General features: G+C 35.2%; 1 long non-coding RNA gene and 1 other non-coding gene across 3 annotated transcripts in view; one reads left to right on the top strand and one right to left on the bottom strand.

Annotated features, from left to right (window-relative positions):
- The window catches only part of LOC103672165, a 337,318-nt gene extending 314,500 nt beyond the window's left edge, over positions 1 to 22,818 (top strand). The window contains exon 11 of one of the 2 annotated variants that reach the window (XR_005832420.1): positions 22,450 to 22,818. This is a non-coding gene — a long non-coding RNA (uncharacterized LOC103672165). The remainder of the gene's footprint in view (positions 1 to 22,449) is intronic. The other variant, XR_005832425.1, reaches the window with a different exon arrangement.
- On the bottom strand, positions 22,447 to 22,610 carry LOC121100900. Its single transcript, XR_005832682.1, has one exon. It is a non-coding gene; the product is annotated as a U1 spliceosomal RNA (small nuclear RNA).
- Positions 22,819 to 23,482: the final 664 nt, after the last annotated feature.

The following is a 23,482-nucleotide window of genomic DNA, read 5'->3' as shown; positions in this document are numbered from 1 at the left end:
TAAAAGACAAGGTGGAGTATGCTGGATTATCTCTTTTCTCACAGGCTAGAACTCGATGTGTTCCATGTGGACTTAGTTTTTACAGGCTTCTTAATTTTCTACATGTTCATTTCTGATCATGCTATGTGATATATATATATATATATAAAATATATATTTTTTAAATTTTAAAAATTTTTTTTATTTTTTTGCAAATATTGATGACTGTAATACATAAGTTTGGTGGAAATAATACCCACCCTTTCTATCTCCTACTAGTTGCCAGACATTTTGGATGATTTCTATTAACTTTAAAGCACTTTAATCTGTATATAAGGCTCTTTACTTCTTGTTTTTGTAGTCAGAAAGTCCAGCTTTTCCTGCCCTAACTTTATATAATCTTGTGGCTCTTTTTTGGTAAGTTGCTCTGCATTGAATAGGCACGTTTTAATGTTTAAAACCTTGATTTGCAGCAAAGGGAAAGATGATGTCCCTTGAATGAAGTGGTGCATCAAATGCCGCTAGTAGCCATTTGGAACTTCTTTCCATTGTGATTTACATGAAATAGCTGGTGAGCAAAGCAGGCTCACAAACGCGTGTTCAACTAGAGTGCTGTTGGGAACTAAAAGATGGATATTTGCTTGCTGTTTCTCAAAAAAAAGGATAAGTTTAGCTTGACTGAATGGTGGTAATTCCATCTCCCCACTCTTGTATTAAGTGATTAACCCACTGGAAGTCCGTGATCTGCTTTGAAGTCCCTAGCTTCAAAAGACTCCCCACATGAGACCTATTCACATAAACCTGAGTTCTTCTAAACAGAAAAAAAAAAAACCCAAAAAAACCTGCTTCTGCATTTTACTCAATTTTTTTTTTCACTTGATGAAATGTCTTTGAGCCTCAATAGGATTTTGAGATTACCATAATTTCTTCTCAGATGCACTACTGGGAGGGTAGGGCTTGAAGGTCCTGGCACACAGGGTTCTGTTCCTTGGAAATCAGGTAGGAAAGTGATTGGAAATTGCTGTTAGGGCTTTTCCCTTGTCCTGCCGTCAGGTTAACTCTCTCATCCGAAGAAACAAATTGAAATTGTAAGGGGGTCTTAACGTACCAAAATAAACATCTTTCAATTTTGAACAGAAAATGCAAATTATTTCCTTTTTTTGATTCTCTGAACCCTGGAGAGTGTAGTCTATTTGATAATTTTAGATTTAATTAAGTAATTGGGCATAGTTCTCAGTGGAGAAGGGCAAATAAAATATTCTTGGCTTGAGTGATCACTTTAATAAAGTGAGTTTCTTCCTCTCCATTAACTTTCATTGAAAATAATTCATTTCAAATGAGAGTTGAAATCATCCTAGTCCTAAAACATCTCATAATTGAACACCCAACCAAAAAAAAAAAAAAAAAGAAAAAGAAATTAATACCGTAAGACAAAGAAAAAGATGAGGCCTAAATAACATGCAAGCATTTAACAGAAACCCAAAAAGTTTGAGCTTCTGATACTGTGTATGTATTTACACTATTAATTACCATCTGTATATACTATGTGTTGAGTATTACAATATGCAGAAATAAAATTATGTGTAAGTTTTAGATTTCCTGGAATTGATCATCTATGGGGACATTTCTTTTATAAATATGTGTTCAGGTATGTTGTGGTTGAAAGAGTTCAAAATCTACTAGACCTTTAAAATATTTGGAGGCTACATTCATTCATTTTTTAGCAAATATTTCCTGAACAAACAGCACATTCTGACTGAGATGGCCTTAAGATTCCACCTCAGCTTGACTAAACCTCAGACAAGTTTCTTCCAGACTATAGATCCCTGGCCTCCTCCTGCTTAGAGCCTTTACTTTACGAAACTTTCAATTGTAAATTCTTTCTCTGCCTCCTTGATATTTAAATTGCCTCTTAGCCTCTTGCCAGTTTTCAATGCAAGAATGTCTTTCTTGAGGACCTGGCAGCCATCTCTTCAACATGAAATCATCAAGAAAGATAGCATCCCGATCTTCCAGTCTCTGTAGGTGGGTAGGAACCTAACTTTGGTAACTGCGAGTTAACAGATGCAGTGACCTAATCACATTAACCATCCTCTTCTATAACATCCATACTTCTCCACTAGCTAGTCCAGGGCTTAAAGTCTCTCACACCTTTGTGTCAGCAGAATTGAATTCAGTCTCTTTCCCCTGTTGCAATAGTTTTGTTTTGTTTTTTAATCTCCCTTTCCTCCCAGTGCAATTTTTCTTTGACAATTCCAAATCCTACGTTAGCAGGAAATGTAAGACATGATTGGGATAGGTGTTCTTGCCCTCAAAGAGCGTACAGACTGTGAAAGTTGTAAGAATACAGCTGGCTGTTAAGGCAACTTCAAGTACACATTGTAGATCCATGTAGTTCACATTTGAGTTTATCTACAAACTGAGCCTTCCAGAGGTCCTATAGAATGATGATGCTGATCTGAAAGTTTCTGGCACTGAGCCCACCCCAAGTTTACACTCCAAGTCAGGTTTACATGGAGGCAGAATAGAGGGGTTAATGGAAGGGTGATACAATGGTAGTTCACTTAGATAAACTTCACCAGGATTACTGGGTGATTGAAATATCATATGTAAACATGCTGCTTTGTATTGATCATTACTTTTCCTCTCATTTTCTTTTCAAATATGATAAACTGCTAACATCTTAGTATGGAATAATACAGAAAAGAGTTCTCCCATGGAACATGAGAGACCCCGGGTATCAAGGGAACTTTGGGAAGCTGGGATAGAGAGGAGTAGAGGGAGGAGAATTCCAAGACTGTAGTTCTTGGAAGATTTCTGTAGAACCATTAAAGTGCTGTTGAGGTCATATAATTCATACAAAACAGGTGCTCATAGAAATCAAATGGATTAACCTCATTAGAGAATGCCTATGGTAAAAAACATGTTAACTGATTTGGGGTCAGAACTAAAGTTTCTAAAAGTATGTGATTGTGCTTCTTACCTTCATTTTTGCTTAGGTATATCCAGTTCTTGATGTCTATGGGAACAAATGTGTTTTGGCTCTTTCTAATGTAGCCTACTAGGTATTTTTCTTTCTCTTCCTTTATTGGGGAACTTTGTCCAAAAGATAAGACCGCTGATTGACTTTGACTCATGAGCAGGACCTGGGCACTCCAAGGCTCCTCACTCCCACCCCCTATCCTGAGAATGTGGGTTCTGCTCATCTTTTCTGCTCCCAGGGGCTGCTCGAAAGACATCACCTTGAGAAAGAGATGTGGTGTTGAGAACACTGACGCTGTATGCATGACTGAACGGTATAAACGGGTTTATAAACTTTTAAGATTTGGCAGGTGGTTGTCGGTATCTGTTTATCTTGCTGCCATCCAAGACAAGCCTGGTATGGAAGTTCCCTCTGCTGCTATTAAAATTGCCACCTACCAGTCTGGAGTGGCTTGCCTCTTTTTTCAGTCTCTCCTGTCCTGTGAGTTCAAAAGACAGGTAGGTTCAAATTATACCAGCGAAGCTCTGGACAAGGTTGTGAACCAATATCCTCTCCTCTTTCCCCCATGATCTCTATCCAACTTTTTTTCCAAAGTGAAATTTTGTGTATGTTTGTGTGTGTTCATATGTATGTTTATTGTTTTTCCAATTTTACTAAGGTATGATTGACAAACTGTATTTAAAGGGTATAACATGATGATTTGATATATGTACACATTGGCAAAAGATTCCCATAACCTACTAAATTAATACATCCATCATCTCACATAGATACCTTTTTTCCCTCTTTGGGCGAGAACGCAAAGTTCTAGTCTCTTAGCAATTTGTTTTATAAACTATAGTCTCTGTGTTTTACATTAGACCCTCAGTCTTCATTCATGTTATAACTGAATGTTTGTACCCTTTTATCAACCTTTCCCCTTTTCCCCCATCCCCCAGACCCTGGCATCTGCTATTCTCTCTGTTTCTGTGAGTTCAACGTTATTTATTTGCTTATTGAAGTTCTCTGTAGAAGTATAGTCTATAGAGTATTTGTCTTTGTCTGGCTTGTTTGCCCAAGTTTATCCATGTTGCCACAAAGAGCAGTATTTCCCTCTTTTGTAAGGCTGAATAATAGTTCATTGTGTGTGTGTGTGTGTGTTCCATTATGTGCATATATACATCACAGTTTGTATCACATTGTGTGTGTACATCCATCTATCTATCTATCATCTGTCTTTCTACATCACATTTTCTTTATCCATTCATCCATTGATGGGCGCTCAGGTTGTTTCCATATCTTGGCTATTGTGAATAATGTTACAGTGAACATGAGAGTAACAGACATCTCTTTGAGATAATCATTTCCTTTCCTTTGAATATATACCCAGAAGTAGGATTGAGGGATCATATGGTAGTTCTATTTTTAATTTCTTGAGGAATTTCCATACTGTCCAGAAGTGAATTATTTTTAGAGTAATGTAAATATGTGGAATCTGAAGAAATACCATCTGATAGGAACATTAACCTAAGAAGGGATTTTGCATTTGCTGTATGTCAATCTAGAATGCTCTGCCCGCAGGCTTTCATATGGCTACCTTCTTCTTGTCATTCATGTCTCAATTCACGTCACCTCTTTTGTGAGGCCTTCCCTAGTCACCAAAGATAAAGTAGCTGCCTCCTTATACACTGCCAACTGTTCCAGATAGATTCTGTCCTCTTAGCCTCTTTTATATTCTTCATAGCATCTATTACTAACAAGGATTATTCTTTCTTTAATTTATTTACTTCTTTATTAACTGTTTCCTTATTAGTAAATAAGCCTCATGAAATAATGGATATTGTCTGCATCATTCAGTGTTATTTCTGCAGTCCCTAAATTATGTCTGAAGCATAGTACACTTTCAATAATGAAGATAACTTCATATTAAAATCATTTTTTGCCCTAAATATATGAACTCATCTCTCCCCTGGTTTGCCATTATTTGAATTCCATATTTTGTATTTTCACTAAAAAATTGCTCTTCTTCTTTTTCCAATTAAATCTTCTAATTCTAGTTGAGGAATAAATGTTTGCTATTGTGTTTATTTTCCATTTGTTTTTGTGACCTACATTGTTGGAAAATATATGGAAACCAGAATGTGTCTTATTATGAGCAATTTATTTCAAAAATATGAAGGTTATATAAGGAACAAGGCTTTATCAAAACTTAATTTGTAGGATGAAAGGAGTTGACAAGTTCTATCACCAACTCATATCTGCAATATAAAAAGCTGAGCCCCCAGGAGAGGTCCTTCAAAGACGTACTTTCTGGTTTTGTTTACTACAATCACAGGCATTCTCTTTGCTTTGTTCTGTAGGTTGCTTAATATATCATTTGGTTCTACATGTTTCTTTCTCCTGATATTTCTTTTATACTGTCAGATCCTGCCATGTCCATTCAAATCTAAAATTGTCTGAAACTATCTAAGTCACAACAAATCTGCTGTGTGAATAAAATCTTTATGGAGAGCTGTGAGGTTTCCAAGACACATGCATAATAGAAATTCAATATCACTTCATTTGAGTACAGGCAGAACCACCAATAGCTGCATTTCACAGAGGCCCACAAATTGTGCTCTGCAGAGAATGATTGCAACAGAATGCCTGTGTGCAGGAGCTTGCTAATGCCTGCCATCATCCGCTGGGGGAGTCACCTCGGGGCGGGGCTGGGCAGCACGCCTCCCAGTCACAATTTTATTAAAAGCTTCTAATAATCAGTTCTGATTTTTAACGGCATATTCCTCTCAGTAGAAAAATTAAATTCAAATAGGAAAAATGGCAGTCTGCGCAAGCTGCTGTAAAATGGAGAATTTGGCATTAGCTTCTTTAACTTGAGTGCCAACAAAGCAGTTAACAACAACAATGAAAAGCTTATAAATACAAAGTTTAATGTTATCTGTTTTATGCTTAAAGTATTAATAAGAAGTAATTCTCCAGGATAAGAATTAAGGTTGGAAGAATCTCTCAAGTGTTTGCGAGTATGTGCACAGAGAGTAAGAGAGACAGAGAGGTCCATTTGGAGGAGAATAAATATTAAGAAGTTTGCTGTCTCCTTTCTCCTTAGGAGAATTTCACTGTAATAAATGTTGCTCAAAAGAAGCAGGGGAAAAGTTAAAGTTCACGGGGACTCTTTTAGACCATCATGTGATTATCTTAGGTAGAGCCTGAACTCTAAGACTATGAATAATACAAAATTTAATATACTGAGTTATGTTTCCAGCAATATTTTCCATTTCAGGGGTATTTGTTAAACTGACATTTTTACTTAAAGCTTACATTACCAAAATAATTTAACATCTAAAATCTAAATTTAATATTTTAATGAACAACATATATAGGAGAAAATAATAGTCTAATTATACTCTTTGTTTCTACCTCACTTTCCAAAGAGTTAACTGAACAAATAAAATATACCTTATAAAATTTACAATTATTAAAATCAAATTAAAGGTCAAGAGTCTAAAATTATTATTACAATTGAACTTAGCATGTAAACCTTTCTATAATGCTTGATTTTTAAACTAGAAAACCTTTGGATGACTCTAGCACAACTTTTTTATGACTTCTAAAAGAAAAACAACTCATCATAATATATGGTTATAAAGTGGTAATTGATTAGAATCTTTAATTAAACATCCAAGACCAACTTTATCCACTGATTGCCTTGAGATAGTCACCGATTCTGTGAGATTTGAGTTACGTAGGATCAAGATGATTTTAGACAGATATGCATGCAGGGGAGAAATATTCTTTTTTCCCTTATTAAAATGTAGTAAAAGGGTATGAACTTTTAGCTATAGATCAATAAGTTCTGAAGATCTAATATAAAACGTGGTAGCTATCGTTGGTGACACTGTATTACGTAATTGAAATTTGTTAGAAGAACTTAAATGGTCTCACAAACAAACAAATGTGTGAGGTGGTGGATATGCTCATTAACTAGATGGGAGGATCCTTGCACGATGTATATACATATCCAATCACCAATACGTACACTTTACATATCTTACAGTTTTATCTGTCAGTTGTACCACAATAAAGCTGGGAAAAAGTAAAACTTGACTGTGGAATAAAAAATAAATGAAATAAAAACCTACCTACAGAATTGGACTAGAAAAAACTCCCCCCAAACCCTCTGAAACCATGATCGGGTAAACAGAGTATAAATGACTGCCTCAGAAAACTGCTGCTGTTGTGTTAAGCAGATCTCTTCATTAAGGATTTAAAAGTGACAAAATCTAGAAGTGTAAAAGGAGGTCTTTTTATTATTTTTATTATTATTATTATTATTATTATTATTATTATTACNNNNTGTACTACCAACTAATTTAATCCATTTAAAGTAAATGAACCATTAGAGGGAGGGTAAGTGCTTTTGGTCTCTGAATTTGTTAGGTCTCAATGAATTTTGGACCAAATCTGAAATTTTCTTTTTTTTTTAAAGATTTTATTTATTTATTTGACAGAGAGAGAGACAGGCAGTGAGAGAGGGAACACAAGCAGGGGGAGTGGGAGAGGAAGAAGCAGGCTCCCAGCAGAGGAGCCTGATGTGGGGCTCGATCCCATAACGCCGGGATCACACCCTGAGCCGAAGGCAGACGCTTAACCGCTGTGCCACCCAGGCGCCCCCCCTCTTTTTTTAAAGATTTTATTTACAAATCTGAAATTTTCTTAAAGAAAAATTCTAAGAAACTACTAAACATGAAAAAATGTGATCCTAAACTGTACTGTTGAGGTAAAGTTTTATGAAAAAAAAATGAAGAGAAATGCATGTGCCCTATTATGAAATATTTTAAAAATGTCAACTGTTATCATGACTCTAAATACATATGAAGTAAATTGTTGTATCATGCACAATAATTTATTCATCAGTATTTCTGAACATCTCTAGGGTAACAATAATCAATATTTGTGAGAACTCAGATGATGCTAACAGCTGCCACTTTTAGAACACGTACAATTTCCCAAACACTCAGAGGTGGTGTTGTATGGTGTTGAAGGCTGTTTACTTTTCAGTCAGAAGCTGCATTCAAATCTTGCTTCTGTCACTTACTAGTTGTGGGGATTGTAGGGAAGGAAAAATTCTTTCTCTACTCTGCCAGGTTTTCCAGCTAAACAAAAAATGTAAATTTATAGGTGACTGATTAAAGGAGAAAAAACCCCGAAGTGTTACTATGTGCTCACAGGGGCCCAATACTGAAATCGAACCTAAAAAAATGACCAAGCTGGCATTTTAAAATATTTTTTAGCCAAAGAATAAATCTGTGAGGAATTGACAAAGAAGACTTAACTTTGAGAGCTTCAGTTGGTAAGGAATTCTAGACACAATCTGGGCTGTGGTAGTAAATGAGTAATAAGTAACAAGGGTTGTTTATACATCCTTCTTGGCTCTAAAATTTCCTGTCTCTGGTGATAAGGATGTCTCTTTACCTCCTGCTACAGGGAGGGTAACTTTGACCTGGGAGGTTTATTTTCTGCTGTCAGGGAGACAGAGGAGAAATTGTTAATAGAAGACAATGACTCAAGTTGAGAACTCTACTGCCCACACGTATGAGGAATTCATGGTGATGTTGCCTTAAAACGCTTTATTTCTTGACCATGCTGAATAACACTAGACTATACTTAGTTTTGATTAGTACTCTGAAACTAGATTCACAGCTCAGTAAATTTATGATACTGATACACAAGCCAAAATATAATGTGAAAATGTAGATATTACTAGTACTATGTCTAATGTACTTGGAAAAGTGGTTATAGTCTTAGATATTTTATGACATGTTATAATATGTGTTTTTAAACAATTAGGTGTGTGTATATAATCAACAAATATATATATAACAAATATGTGTGTATATATATGTGTATATATGTATATATATGTATGTATATATATGTATATGTATGTGTATATAAAAATAACAAATGCGTGTGTGTGTGTGTGTATATATATATATATATATATATATATATATATATATATAATCTCCCACAATTTATTTTTATTTTTTCTCTCTTATGTCACAAAGTTATCCTGCAGCTTATATTTTCATATCATCGGTGTAAACTTTTCTTCCTGAGAATAGAGTGGACAATAGGTTTTTGCCTTCAGTAGCCTTTCTTCTGTCAGATGGGACTCATCTCTTTCCTTTGGTAGTTGGAACTGATTCCATGTGGTTCAGATGGGCTGGCCCTGCCCCTGGCTTCAGACTGATCTGCCGCTCAGACCTGCCCAATGAATGAACACTGCATTCTTCTGGCCACCCCCTTGATTGGTTTAGGACTGGGTATGTGACCCAAGTGTGACATTCAAGACTCTAGAGCTTTTGCTTGAACTATTTAGAGTACTATTAAGTCCAATAGAGTCACTGTTGACCATCTTTGTCATCACATAGGAAGAACCTGCTTGAAGCCAAAGAGAATAAAGCCAGAAAGGGATGGAGAGGAGTAAGTCTTGAGGACACTGACTCTTAGTTATGGTACTTTTTTTTTTTAAGATTTATTTATTTATTTGATAGAGAGGGGAGGGGCAGAGGAAGAGGGAGAAAGAGTGAGAGAATCTCAAGCAGACTCCAGGCTGAGTGCGGAGCCCCAGGCAGGCTTGATCTCCCAACCCTGAGATTGTGACCTGAGCCAAAATCAAGAGTCCTACGCTTGACCTTTAGCCCATTGAGCCACCCAGGTGCCCCAGGATTTTTTAGTTATGTAAATTGGTAAATTGATACCTTTCTTTTTTTGTTCAAGCCAATTGGATATTCTTTTATCTGCAAACAAAAGAATCCTAAGAAGGACGAATGGTTTTGGATTTTAAATAAACTTATTAATGGACCCTTAAAAAAAACTTGAATTCTCAATTGAAAGGTTAAATTTAATGTTTCACCTTAATTTTTTATCTGTAACTTTTGCCTTGATATTTCTCATGCCAATGATGACTTTTTAATTAGATGTAATTAAATGTTCACTGATACTCTTCTTTTTCTTCTTTCTTTTCTCTCTTTTTCTCTTTCTTTTCATACATCAAATTTAGAAAATTAAAAAAACTGAAGTCTCTTGAATAAAAAAAGTTATACTTTTCATTTTTATGATAGATTTTTAACAAGCTATATACTCAGGCAAAAAGAAAAAACAACTCGGGCAAAATATTGTTTTCATTAGTCTCTTTTTTAATTTTAATTTATTTGGTAATATGGGACTGGTGTTTATTTGTCCAATACAGCATTATTTTTCCAAAGCCCTGTAATGATAGCAGCAAGTCTCAGGTTACTCTTACCTCTTGAGACAAAGTTCACTGCCAGCTACTTACATTTGTCTTTCGCAGACTCAGGAATTTAGGAATAGACTGAACTGTACCAAATAACCTGCAATTATTAACATTTAAACTATTCGAGTCCGCAATTTGACATTTAAGCGTTTTAAAAGCTTCCCAATTGTTATGTCGTGCTCTTGATTTCTGTTGTATCTGTTGAAAATATTTTATTCAGAAATGTCTGATTTTGTCTCTCGCTGTTAAAACAGAAAATAGTTGTAAACATTCACGCCCCCTGAAAAAAGTCATTCCATGTTTTTCTTGTGACTAAAGATATTTAATCTTTAAAAGATTGAATGCAGGTGTATTCTACTTTTAGAATATTAAAATTACATATTTAATTACATAAAAATTAATTTATAATGTGTTGCTTGAAGTCCAAATGAAATTCCTTAAGGATTTACCGAAATGGCAAGTTCTTTGAAGGATTAAATATTTTATAGTAGTCTGCTTTATTTATTTTTCTCTATATATGCATAATAATTTTATCTGTTCTTCTGAAAAATAATAGATCAAAAGAGAAGTTTTGTTTTATTTAATATTCAAACAGAATTTCTTATGTTGATTGTGAACCAGGAAATTTTCTAAGCATTGTACTATCTGTTAAGGAACTCATAGTGTGGATGAAGGTACAGAGAAGTAATATCAATGACAGAGGCCATGACGTTTCTACACATACCAAGAAAAAAAATATAGTATCTGCTTCCAAGAAACTTAAAGTGTAGTTTGGGAAAGAATACATACAAACAATAAACAACAAAAACGATACCTAAGGTAACTTAGAAATACTGTTCTATAGTGTTGACAATACTACAGGAAACCAGAAAAAGGAGATACCATTTTCAGTTGAGGAGAACACAATTAGTAAAATTTGGATATGCAGGTAGCAAATGGCAGAGTATTCCAAGTTGGGGCAAAGGTTTATTAAAAACCTCAGAGATGGGGGAACACAGAAGATATTTAAGGGAGAGTAGTTTTACTTGACTTGTACATAAAACAACTGGAAACTGGGACGCATGGGTGGCTCATTTGGGTAAGTGTCTGCCTTCGGCTCAGGTCATGATCCCTGGGTCCTGGGATGGAGGGAGCCCCATATCAGGCTCCCTGCTCAACAGGGAGTCTGTTTCTCCCTCTTCTTCTGCCCCTCCCCCCTGCTCGTGCATGCATTCTCTCTCTCTCAAACAAATAAATAAAATCTTTAAAAGAAAAACAACTAGCAACTAGAATGTAAAGTTGGGGTGTTTCTGAGATGAGACATTGTGGAAAATTAATCAAAAAATTAATTTGGTGGTAGGTACATAAATAGGAATAGAGAGGAATTGCCTAGAGAGAGGGTGTTTTCTTTGAAAGAATTATTATGGAAGTATTAAGGGAAGATAACAGGAAGTAAGACAGGGTAGTGTGAAAGGAATACAGGGAATTAATGGTGCAATTATTACGGTGTGAGAGTTTATGTCATTTTCTTTTGGTTAACTAAATATGAAAGAGAAATAGTGGAAATTACTTTCCAAGTCATGTCCAATATTACCAAGGTTAGTGTGTTAGGGAATGGTGGTTATAACTTCATGTTCTTAAAAATTTCCACAACTGGGGCGCCTGGGTGGCACAGCGGTTAAGCGTCTGCCTTCGGCTCAGGGCGTGATCCCGGCGTTATGGGATCGAGCCCCACATCAGGCTCCTCTGATGTGAGCCTGCTTCTTCCTCTCCCACTCCCCCTGCTTGTGTTCCCTCTCGCTGGCTGTCTCTATCTCATAAACAAATTTTAAAAAATCTTTAAAAAAAAAAATTTCCACAACTACCAACTATACTCTTAGGTTTAGATGCCCCTCGGCTACATAGGCCGTTTTCTCAGTGGGAAGTTATGGTATAAATGGGTCTAGATTAAAGTGCTACAATAAATACGAAATCATTTGGACAATAGAAACATATGTAAGTTGGTTCACATATGAAGAATTACATAGTGGGTTTATTTTACTACCTAAGAATGATATTCTGAAAAAACAGTTTAGAGGAATATTACTGTTTCTTTGATGATAGTGGAAGTACAATTATTACACCAATATATAATTACAAATTAATGAAATATTAATGAATCATGAAATATTAATGTAGTTCTTAGAACTCCGTCGCAGGAGAATATTTTTTAGCCTATTGTGTGATATTTATGTTTTTTGATTGTGTAACATGATAATCATATAATTGTTATGAAAGAGTTGTTTCATTTTGAAGCAAGAAAGAGTTAAATCCTTAAAAACACTCTGGGATGAAATATCATAGATATTCTGATCACAAAAGAGTACTTTCCAACAAAACTTGAGGAATTCCTCTTGGGGCCTTTTTACACCCAAAGCAAAATTATTTTTCTCATTTGAATTTTTTTCTAATCTTTTTTTAACTCTCGAAAACTTATCTAATGACTTTAATTTAAAAATGGTAACTTCCTATTGGTTTTTAATGATAATGTCAGTTTTAGAATAGTTCCTGGTTTCTTAAAAGAAGACAAAGGTTAATGAATCCTGTAAGAGCCAAGTAAATGAGTTTTGCTAATTTTTTAACAAGTAGAGAGTTTCTGAACTGTAGAACATATATATAGTGTGTGTGTGTGTGTGTGTGTGTGTGTGTACTCTTGAAAGGCCACGTGTGTTTGGACCTACTCCACATAATGAAGCAAGTATGTGTTGTGGGATGTATATATAAACTAACTTTATGTTTATGTGACTCACGCATGCATAGGTTTATTTCAAAACGTGATTATTTGAATTTCAATTCACACATTGAAGATCTTTTCTTTTAAAAATATGTAATATGATCCAATGCCAAGAAAAATCAACTTCTAGATTCTTAAGGTTTACAGTATCAAATATCCTCCAAAATGTTGAAAAATGCTCTGGATAAATTTTGTCTTTGAATTAGGCTATCAACTGTTACGCTAAAACTATTACATAGCTATATCATATAGAATATGCTTTTTGTAAAGAATCACAGTCAAGTCTTGATTTTTTTCCTCTGGGTTTAAGTCTTTGTTAGCCCTGATTCGATTATAAATATAAATTAGCCTCTGTCATCACCCTAGTTTCCACTAAGCAAGTAGACAGGTGAATGAGCATTGGCAGTGCCCTGGCCCTGAGTGTAGAATTAAGAATGCAGTGGAGAGGCAGTGGAGAAGAAAACTCAGAGAATATTTTTCCCAAACAAACAGTCTAGGTAGGTAGTGAGGACTAGAAGGGAGGAAGATGATTTGACAATGAGAGGAGTTCAGTTGAAGTACTTGACATTATAAAACAAGTCTCTCACACAGACTACTTTTTGGACAATTCTGAGTTTTTACAATGTGCCCAACTTTGTTATAGGTTTTTGGGGAATCATGGTGACCAAAGTTGACCAAGAAGGACTTACGTCTCTTTGAAGCGTGAAATGTGAACAGGTGTTTTACATCTAAGAGGAACAAGACAGGTCACCTTTAACGCTTAAGTACTGTGGTGTGACAAATTCTTCCTTCTCCCAACAACCACATGAAAAAGGTACACTGATCCCAATTCATAGATGAGAAAAGAGCCTGGAAAACATAAGTAATTGTTCAAAGATGTATAATTAGTAAGTGATAGACTTGGATTTAAGCATACCAGTCAGATTCAAAATGCTGATTTCCTTTTCACTGCAGCACACATGCCTCTAGAAGTTTGTGGAATAGTCTGAACATATGTAAGCAAAATTGCTGGGAACATGGGCTTTGGAGGGGCAATCTTTTTGTGACATTGAACTTTGCAACTTAGATCTGTGACCTTAGACTGGCTCCTTAAAATTGTTAACCTTAGTGGAGTAATCATATATCTGCCTAATCAGATTATTTTGAATATAAGGATAATAAATATAAAACATTTAGCACAGCGCCTGGGACATAATAAGCATTAAAATATACTATCTCTTATTATCATGATCACTATTATTATTTATGATATTTTATTATTCTTCCATGATGAGAAAAGCTATTTGCCCTTTTACAATTTGAACCTAGAATGAAGGACCATGGCTTAAAAGGGCAAGAAAGAATTTAAGTATAGATTTAGAGATAGAAAATTTGAGAGATTCAAGGTATATAAAAGCTGTATTACTGGTTTCAACACTATTTTAAAAATTTAACTGGATTCTCACTACATACATGGATCATTTTGCTGTTAACTTAAATATTTAAATTAGATGTATATTTTCCATTCTTGAGTTTTTTTCATGTGAGACAAAGCAAGTACATTTAATGATAGCATCATTAAAAACACAGCATATTTAATTGAAAACATAAGTGAGTTATTTATAATATTTGCATAAATACATTTGTACCATATACATTCTTTTTTAAGTTTTAAGTAATGCTGTATTGCAATTGCATATTAACCTTACAATTATACACAAGCTATGCAATTAAATGCTCACTTAAAATTAGCAATTATAAACTTTCCTGCATATATAGTAGCTCCTAAGAATGTAATGCACTTGCAGTAATATCTACTATATTGTGTGTTGGTTTTCTGCTGTTCAGCAAAGGGATAGAGTGGGGAAATAATTTCACACTGCATATAATGCATCTGATATGAAGGAAACTTGAAAATTATTTAGTTACAGATTTCTCTGACCAGGCTTGCAAAGTGGCATATATTATGTTAATGGGCAAGCATTTGAAAATGAATTTGAATATTAAATGCACTAAGTTTGGGTTCTGACATGAAGGAAGGCATAGTTGATACACAATTTACAAACAGGTTCTTGTTAACTCTTTCATTGCTTGGGCTCACAGTCATGCTTTATGTTTAAAAATTGTTCAGTCTTATAATGTTTCATCACTGAAAATTGCCTAATATTGAAATCTAACTATTAGACTATACAAATGAAGTTCTGTTAGAGTATTAGATTTTTAGCCATATCCTATGTTCAGTTGTGCTCCTTGCTCAATGAAAAATAGTTGCTTATTCATTGAAAGTTATAAGTAGGAAAGAAATGAGCAACATCAATCACTGTATTAATGGTATACTATATTTTCTAGCTTTCATTTGTAAAGTAACACATTTGAGTTGGCATATATTGGAATGTATGCTACCAAGCCACCATTGTATATTCAACCAAAATATCTTGTTTTCAAGTCAAAGCAGAGGTCACAAATTTACTACTATTGGATTCATTGTGTTTAAATTTACAGAAAAAGAATAGTTAATAACAAACCTTCCCACCAAAGCATATTTTTATTGAAAGAGCAAAACATTACAGTACACCGGATGTTTTAGGTCATTTATTTTGTTTTTGCTCTGGGTCATTTTACAAAAGCACTTCTGCTCTCTAGCGTTAAAATGAGAGTCACTCTACTCCCCAGATATTACCCAGCAGCACTTGGGGGCTCTTAATGATTAATACCATCACCGTCCAGCCACAAACCTTTCTGCTGCAGATAATGCCAGGCAGCAAGTGCGCTTGACACTTTTAATGTATAATTAAGTAGGAAAAGTCAGCACTCAGTATGCAAATTTTTCAAAATGATAAATGATGCCATACAGCAGTAGGGATTGATTTGGTGTAAATGAAACTAATTAAGGAAATGTCAAACATAATTAATAAAACAGGTTTAAGCTGCAAAACATTGTCAATTGAATGAATGAGGAGGCATTGGCTCCCATTGTTTCTGCTTTATTTAGGGCTTGTGTTTAGCTTGTACTCTGTTCCTAAATGCACTTTTGCTACCTCACACCCTCCACTACCAATTCCCAGAGAGGGGGAAAATAAATTTGCTTGTCTCTCCACTGACTGCAGAAATTAATTGCAGAAATCTTGTCCCATCCAAGTGTTACATTCACTCACAGGACATTAACATAACTAATTTGAAAGAGCCCAAATGACTGCATAATAGAGCACTGTCAGTATGCCTGACAGTCTTTGGTCATACCAAATTAGCTTGGTTTTCTAATTGAAATTTTTTTCCTTGGACTCTTTTTATAATTTTTTCCTCAGCTATTCATTTTTGATAAGAACAAAGGTTTTATAATTTACAAAAGAGTGCTTGACCTATAATTACTAGGAGGAAATTAGGGGAGGTAGAAAAGTCAGATTTAGTCCTGGTAATGATGCTAGAGACCTTGCTCCCTCTAGGGAGCCTGAAGAATAATGGAATCTTCTATTTTTACGGGCGACCTGTGCACTGGTGCTGACTCTAACTGTGAATCCACTTTACTTTGCAGATCACTTGCTTAACACTAAAAGTGCCAGCAGAATGGCAGGCCATTACTTCAAATGTCATTCAAACCAGTGCCATTTCCACATGCCCTTCCTGCTCAAAGAGAATGGAAGAACATCTGCCAGTTCCCTTATTGTGCCCTTGTAAATCTTCCATGCAGAGTTTTATGCAACTTAATTTGTGAACCCTTTGGGTAAATAAGGGTGGGAGGGGGGAAGGGTTTTGTCAAGAGTAGGCAATTTAGGGTGTGCTAAAATGATTTATTTGAGAAGAGGTCCAGTGGTTCTTGATCTTAAAATCAGGTCACCTGCATGCTGTGGATGTCTTCTTATACCCAATAATGGTTTTCAAAGGTCTGGTAATACTAGATCCCCCATTTGGAGATCTTTTCTCAAAAGGATGGTTTTCCTTTTAAGTATGTCATAAAATGGAATAAGAATGGAATCAGTCCATTCTTTTTACACTTTAAATAGTGAGCTATATACTCAGTATAATATTGTAGATTAATTGGGGGAATTGTATGGAACTGAAGGCAGAGATTGCACAAGAAGATAGGTGGGATATACACACTTTTCTTAATCCATGAAGTTTCTACTGAGTTGCTAGGTAGACATACAAGTGCAGAGACATGGTTTTATTTGCTTACAGTCTTACTTCTATACAATCCTCTATTTTTATAGCTTCTTCTTTAATTGGGATTTAGAAATATAAACACAGTTTATTTATATCCTATAGCGATTGTTAAGATTCTTGACTTTGAACTCCCTAAGTCTTTTGGGGCTTATTTCTAGATACTATCCAATATATTCTCTCTAGTTATTGGATATTACACACATAATTATCTGATAATTTTATGGCATCGTTTGGTAGCATTGTTCTTCACCAGGATATGTGTCTTGGGCTCTCTCCTAATGTCTACTGTGTTGCGTGCAACTGAAAGGATGGATGGGTTGCCATTTTATACTTCACCTTCAAGTGGAATGGGTTGGGATTAATCAATAGGGTTCAAAAGAAATCTCTATTGCTTCATCTCAGATCACAAATAAATACCTGAGCTTTATCTTATCCAACATATACATCAGTAGTTTGGAAGGACTTTTTCTGATGCAAAATGCGTATGACCTAATTCTAATACTCCCTCCCAAATTACACAATATAAATTAAGGAATTTATTGTCTCATAAAAATGAAAACTTTAGGTTCAGTTTTCCAGAATAACAGTTGTTAGACATAACTAAAGTGGTTAAATAATGTCCTCAAGATCAGGTATTTCTCTTTCTTTCTCATTCTCCCATTTGCTCTGTTTTCCTTTGTGTTGATTTCATCTCCATCTTGGGGGTTCCAGTAGTTCCCTGATTCAGATTACATCAACCAGAACAGTTCAGTGCAATGAGAGATAGCTGTTTTCCAGGAACTCGAAAGCTGTCCCAGGATTAGCCCTTGCTGAACCACCAAAAGCAAAGTACTCATCCTGGAATCCATCACTAGCACCAGGCTTACAGAATACTTTGATGGTCCAGTCTTGAACTCTACACCTACCCTAAAACAACCCCATCCAAAACCAAATGAACTGAAAACAGGGAAGAGAGGTTCCCTGAAAGTATTTTTATGAAAGGACGGAAACATTGAGAAAATATTGGCAAAAGCAATAGATATGCCTTTCAAGAGTATACAATACAGTTTCTAACAGCAGGACATACACTCAGTATGAACTTATTCACTATTGGTTGTTACTAACTTAATGAAAACATTAAAGTTTTCTGTGAGTGAAAGATTCTTTTATGATCGTGATCAATTCCTTTAATAGAGGATATCAACAAAAATAATGTTAATATTTTGGTTGTTATGCTTTGGTATTTATAACTGAGCAAAGGGAAACTCTTTTTTTGACTTTTAGTTTTGAAATAATTTAGATTTATAGAAGAGTTGCAAAGAAGCCCTGAGGTTCACTATACCCTTCGCAAATCATCCCCAAATCTTCACAACTTACATAATCATGGTATATTTAGCAAAACTAAGAAATTAACATTGATACGATATTAACCAAACTATAGAGTGTGTGTGTGTGTGTGTGTGTTTGTGTGTGTGTGTGTTTTAACCAGTTTCCTTCAGTGGTTTTACATTCCCCGCATTTAATGCAGAATATCACATTGCACTTAGTCTTCACGACTCTATAGTCCTGTCCAGTTGGTGACAGTCCCTCGGTCTTTTCTTGTCTTCCATGACCTTGACGCTTTTGAAGAGTACTGGTCAGTATTTTATAGCCATTTGGGTTTGTCTGATGTTTTCTCATGATTAGATTGAGGTTATGAATTATTGGAAAGTATACCACAGACGTGATGTGTCCTTTTCACTGCAGCATATCAAAGCACCCAATATCAGCATGATTTATTATTGGTGTTGCTAACCATGTTCACTTGGTTAAAGTGCTGTCTGCTAGGTTTCTCCAGCATAAAATTATGATTTTTACCTTCACATATTCTATTTGTTGTGAGTCGCTAAATCTAGCTCATACTCCAGAGGAGGAGGATTAAGCTCCATCTCCTTCAGGGAGGAGGATTTGGAAATATGTGTGAAACCATTATAGTAACATAAATATTTTGGGAAGATACCTAGAGGACATGAGACTTTCCTGGTCCTTCTTAATGTTTCGCCGACTGAAAATTTTAGTATTCGTCAGTGAATATTGCCTATAGCTGTTATAACTGTGGTGATCTAGTGGTGATTTTATGATTTTCTCATTCTTTTTATGTTATTTCCAGTACTACTGTAAGACAAATGTTCTTCTGCATTTATTTACTCAAATATTTATTATATCAGTCTGATAAAGAAAAGTAGATTTGGAGGAATTATATGCCTTGATTTAAGACTTAATATAAAGCTGCAGTGATCAAGACAGCATGACACTGGATGAAAGGAACAGGAAAAAAAAATGAACTTCAGCCTAAACCTCACACCTCACATACAAAAATTCACTCAAAGTGGATCATAGCTCTAAATGTAAAACATAAAACTATAAAACTTTTAGAGGAAAATGTAAGAGGAAATCTATGTGGCCAGGTGGTAGACAGAGAAGTCTTAAATATGGCACTGAAAGCATGATCCATAAGAGAAAAAGAAAAGATAAATTTCCCTTTATCAAAATTTAAAAACTTGCTCTGTGAAAGAGACTTTAAGAAAATGAAAACAAACTATAGACTGGGTAAAACTATTTGCAAATTACATATTCCACAAAATGAAACGTATTCAGAATATACGAAGAACCCTTAAAATTCCACAATCAGAAAACAAACAGTACATTTAAAATTGGTTAAATGATTTGAACAGACAAAAAGAGATACAGTTGGCCAAAAGGTACATGAGAATATATGCGACCTTGTTAGCCTTTAGGAAAATGCAAGTTAAAATCATAAGATGCCACTACACACATATATTAGAATGACTAAATGAAAAAAGAAATACTATATTAAGGGCTGTCAACATGCAGGCGAAGTGGAGATCATAAATTGTTAGTGGGAATGCAAAATGGTATAGCTAGCCACTCTGAAAACATTTTGGCAGTATTTTTTTTTTTTACAAAGTTACAGATAGACATACCATATGACCCAGCAATCCCACTCCTGGGTATTTAGCCTTGAGAATTGAAAACCAATGTTACACAGATATCTCTATGAAAATGTTTAGAGGAGCTCTATTCATATTTGCAAAAAACAAAACAAAACAAAAAACAGGTGGAATGAACCCAAATGTCCTTCAGTGGGTGAATGGATAAATAAACTGTGCATATCTATACAACAGGATACTAATCAGAAACAAAAAAGAGCAAACTGTTGATACATGCAAGAAATTAAGCAGAGTGAGAAAAGCCAGTTTTAGGTTATATAGTGTATGATTCCATTTGTATGACATTTGAAAAGAAAACGAAAAAACCCCTACCTATATAGAACAGGTGAGTGATTGACTGATGTAGGGTCAGGGGAGGGAGGGACCATAAAATGCTAGCACAAGAATGTTCTGTGGTGTGATGGAACTGTTCTGTATCTTGATTGTGGAAGCCACAAATCCATACATATGTCGAAATTTACTGAACTGTATATCAAGAGAAAAAGTCAATACTATTGCATAAAAATTCTAAGTATGAAAATAAAAAAATAAAATCAATACAGACTCAAGGATAATTATCTCATTCTTTGTTAAAACCCAATATTATTGTTATTTATTTATTTTTACTCAAATGGCTTCAGCTGTGACTACTGGGATCTCTTTCAGAGCTCCCTGTGTAAATATGGTTTTTATTGGCCTTGTTTTATGAAAATTTCATCAATGAGAGTCTAACCTTAACTGGAAGGTCAGGAGAGGCAATTAATTGTATAATTGTTCATAGGAAAATGATTAAATTCTTCTGATTATTCTGTACTATTAGAGATAACATCTGGTTGGTCCAGATTAGTTTGTAATAGATTACTTCTTATGATAGACATTCTTGCCAATTTGTGAGTTCCTACTTTGCAACATTTAATTCCTATTTTCCATTTCAAGATATTGATTTATACAGTTTTCTACTTTAACCTCACAAGACTGTCTTTTAACTGACTTTTCCTCAGCTAGTGCACTGAGTAGGTGAATGCTTATTTGAAATCCAAAGAAATGTATTACTCACAATTACTTAACATTAATTGATGAATTTATGAAAAGCAGAAAATGTCTTTGTATTTTCTAGAAGGGATTGATACCAATATTTTAAAGCATAATTAGGGACTACATAATTAATTTGGTTAGCATTAATTTTGGTAAGTAAAATCATTATTTCCTTTACATAGTGGAATACTAAATGGTGTACTTACTAAACAATTATGTTACAAAGTAATATTTATAAATAAAACATTTAATATAATTTGACAGGAAATTATTTGATAGAATATTTTGAAAAGAATAATAAAAATTCCAAGCCCTTAGAGAATGTGCTCTTGGGACAATATCCTCTTGGAAATAGTGTAAACAATTCTAGGTATAATCAAAATGCATTTCAGACTTGCAAATAAATTTCCCTTTTTAAAAAAATATAAGTTAATCCTTGTTTAATACCTATCATTTTTTCCTAAGAAGAAATAAAGAAAAAACGTGAGTATATGTGAAAGAAAGTGTGTGTGTGTGAGAGAGAGAGAGACAGAGACAGAGACAGAGACAGAGACAGAGATACAGAGAATATACTGGCCCTTTTATAGTGGACTTGTATGGTCTTTTTTTTTTTTTTTTAAAGATTTTATTTATTTATGTGACAGAGAGACAGCCAGCGAGAGAGGGAACACAGCAGGGGGAGTGGGAGAGGAAGAAGCAGGCTCATAGCGGAGGAGCCCGATATGGGACTCGATCCCGGTACGCCGGGATCACGCCCTGAGCCGAAGGCAGACGCTTTAACGACTGCGCTACCCAGGCGCCCCTGTATGGTCTTAATTTCATATAGCTTCTGGGCATTTGGAAGGGTTGTTATTTGTGGGATAAAACCATTGTATGGTTGCTATAGGCTATGGACAAAACAAACAGAAATAGTTTAAGTTAAGTGGATAACAACAGATTGACTCTAAGGTGGGCAGAGCTCCATTTTCCATACAATTATGAATGTGTTTTAATGTCTTGATGCTTTGATTATCCATTAGAAACACTAGGAGTAACAGCTGGGACAAGTCAAAACAGTATCAGCATCATGTGAGTCACTACTTTAACTTTCCCTTCTCCTTAGTATTGCCATCTTAATCCAACGAGAGATTGTTTAGTGCTCTGTGGAAATTGTTTATTTCTCCTAATGATTTGGCGTGAATCATTACCTACAATACCCAGTTATTGGTTTCCTTTCAACCCAATCTTGTCAACTTAAAGCCCAAGAAACGTTTGTCTGCATCTGCCTCAAGGAAGTGATTTTTGTTGTTGTTGTTGTTGTTGTTGTTTTCAGGGGGAAGTATGATTGCAGTCTCCTGCTACCACAAATCATGCGGTCAAGTTTCCTACGTTTGGGGAAATCACAGAGGTCAGCACATTCAGAGTGCAAAGGATGAGCCTCACCCTGAGAAAACCACGTTCGTGATCACGGTAACTCCCCTGCCATGTAAGTATTCAGGGAAATGCTTTTAACCTGGCATAGCTCTTATTAGATATTTCAAAGTCTCAGAACCATTTTGTTTGTGGCTGTGATAAATGACAAAAGACTGGAAGTAGCAGAGGGACCAAGGCGTAAGGGTTGCTTCCTAGAAATCTTGGGACTGTCTGCGAGCAAAAACCTTCCAGAGCAGCCGCAGCCTAGACTGTGCGGTGATCCCCCTGCTGTGGATTTATGCCCCTGGAGAATGCTCCAAGTACTCCATTTTCTATAGAGGAAATGACTCAATTTATAACTTTTCACCTGTGTCTCACAGCTCCATGTGGATTTGTCCATAACAGAGGCTCCTGGAGCTTTCTAAAGTCACAGTGTTGAGAGCCACCGTCCAGACTGATGGTGACACTAAATAGATATCAGACACACAGGAATAAAAACTTTGTATAAGTAGGTCATAGGAAATATCCATTATATATTTTGCAAAGTGGAACGAGGCAACAAAATCAATTTATTTTCTTGCAAACGTTATCAACAAGCACTTAGTGAGGGACTAATGCCTGTGTATTCGGAGTAATACACAGTAGGTACCAGCACCACAGGGGGCACTCTCGACAAATACATACACGAGTTTGAAGAATTAACTGGGCAGGCACTTTCTGGTCTTTCTGATTCCCAGAGGTTGGAGCACAGTAATTGATTTCCCAGACTCATTGAGTCAAACATGAGATACAAGGATGAATAAAACATAGTCCTTGACCTCAAGTAGACTGATGAAACATTGTAACAGGAGAATTTTATGATGAATATAAATACAAACATTAAAAGTGTTGGAATACAGTGAAGATAAACTAGTTTTGTTGAGATTTAACACACATTCTTTCATAAAAGACTC

Source organism: Ursus maritimus, unplaced genomic scaffold, assembly GCF_017311325.1.
Source record: "Ursus maritimus isolate PB19 unplaced genomic scaffold, ASM1731132v1 scaffold_5, whole genome shotgun sequence".
Classification (NCBI taxonomy): domain Eukaryota; kingdom Metazoa; phylum Chordata; class Mammalia; order Carnivora; family Ursidae; genus Ursus; species Ursus maritimus.
Note: the sequence above shows the minus strand (reverse complement) of the source record. Positions and strands in the feature narration are given on the sequence as shown.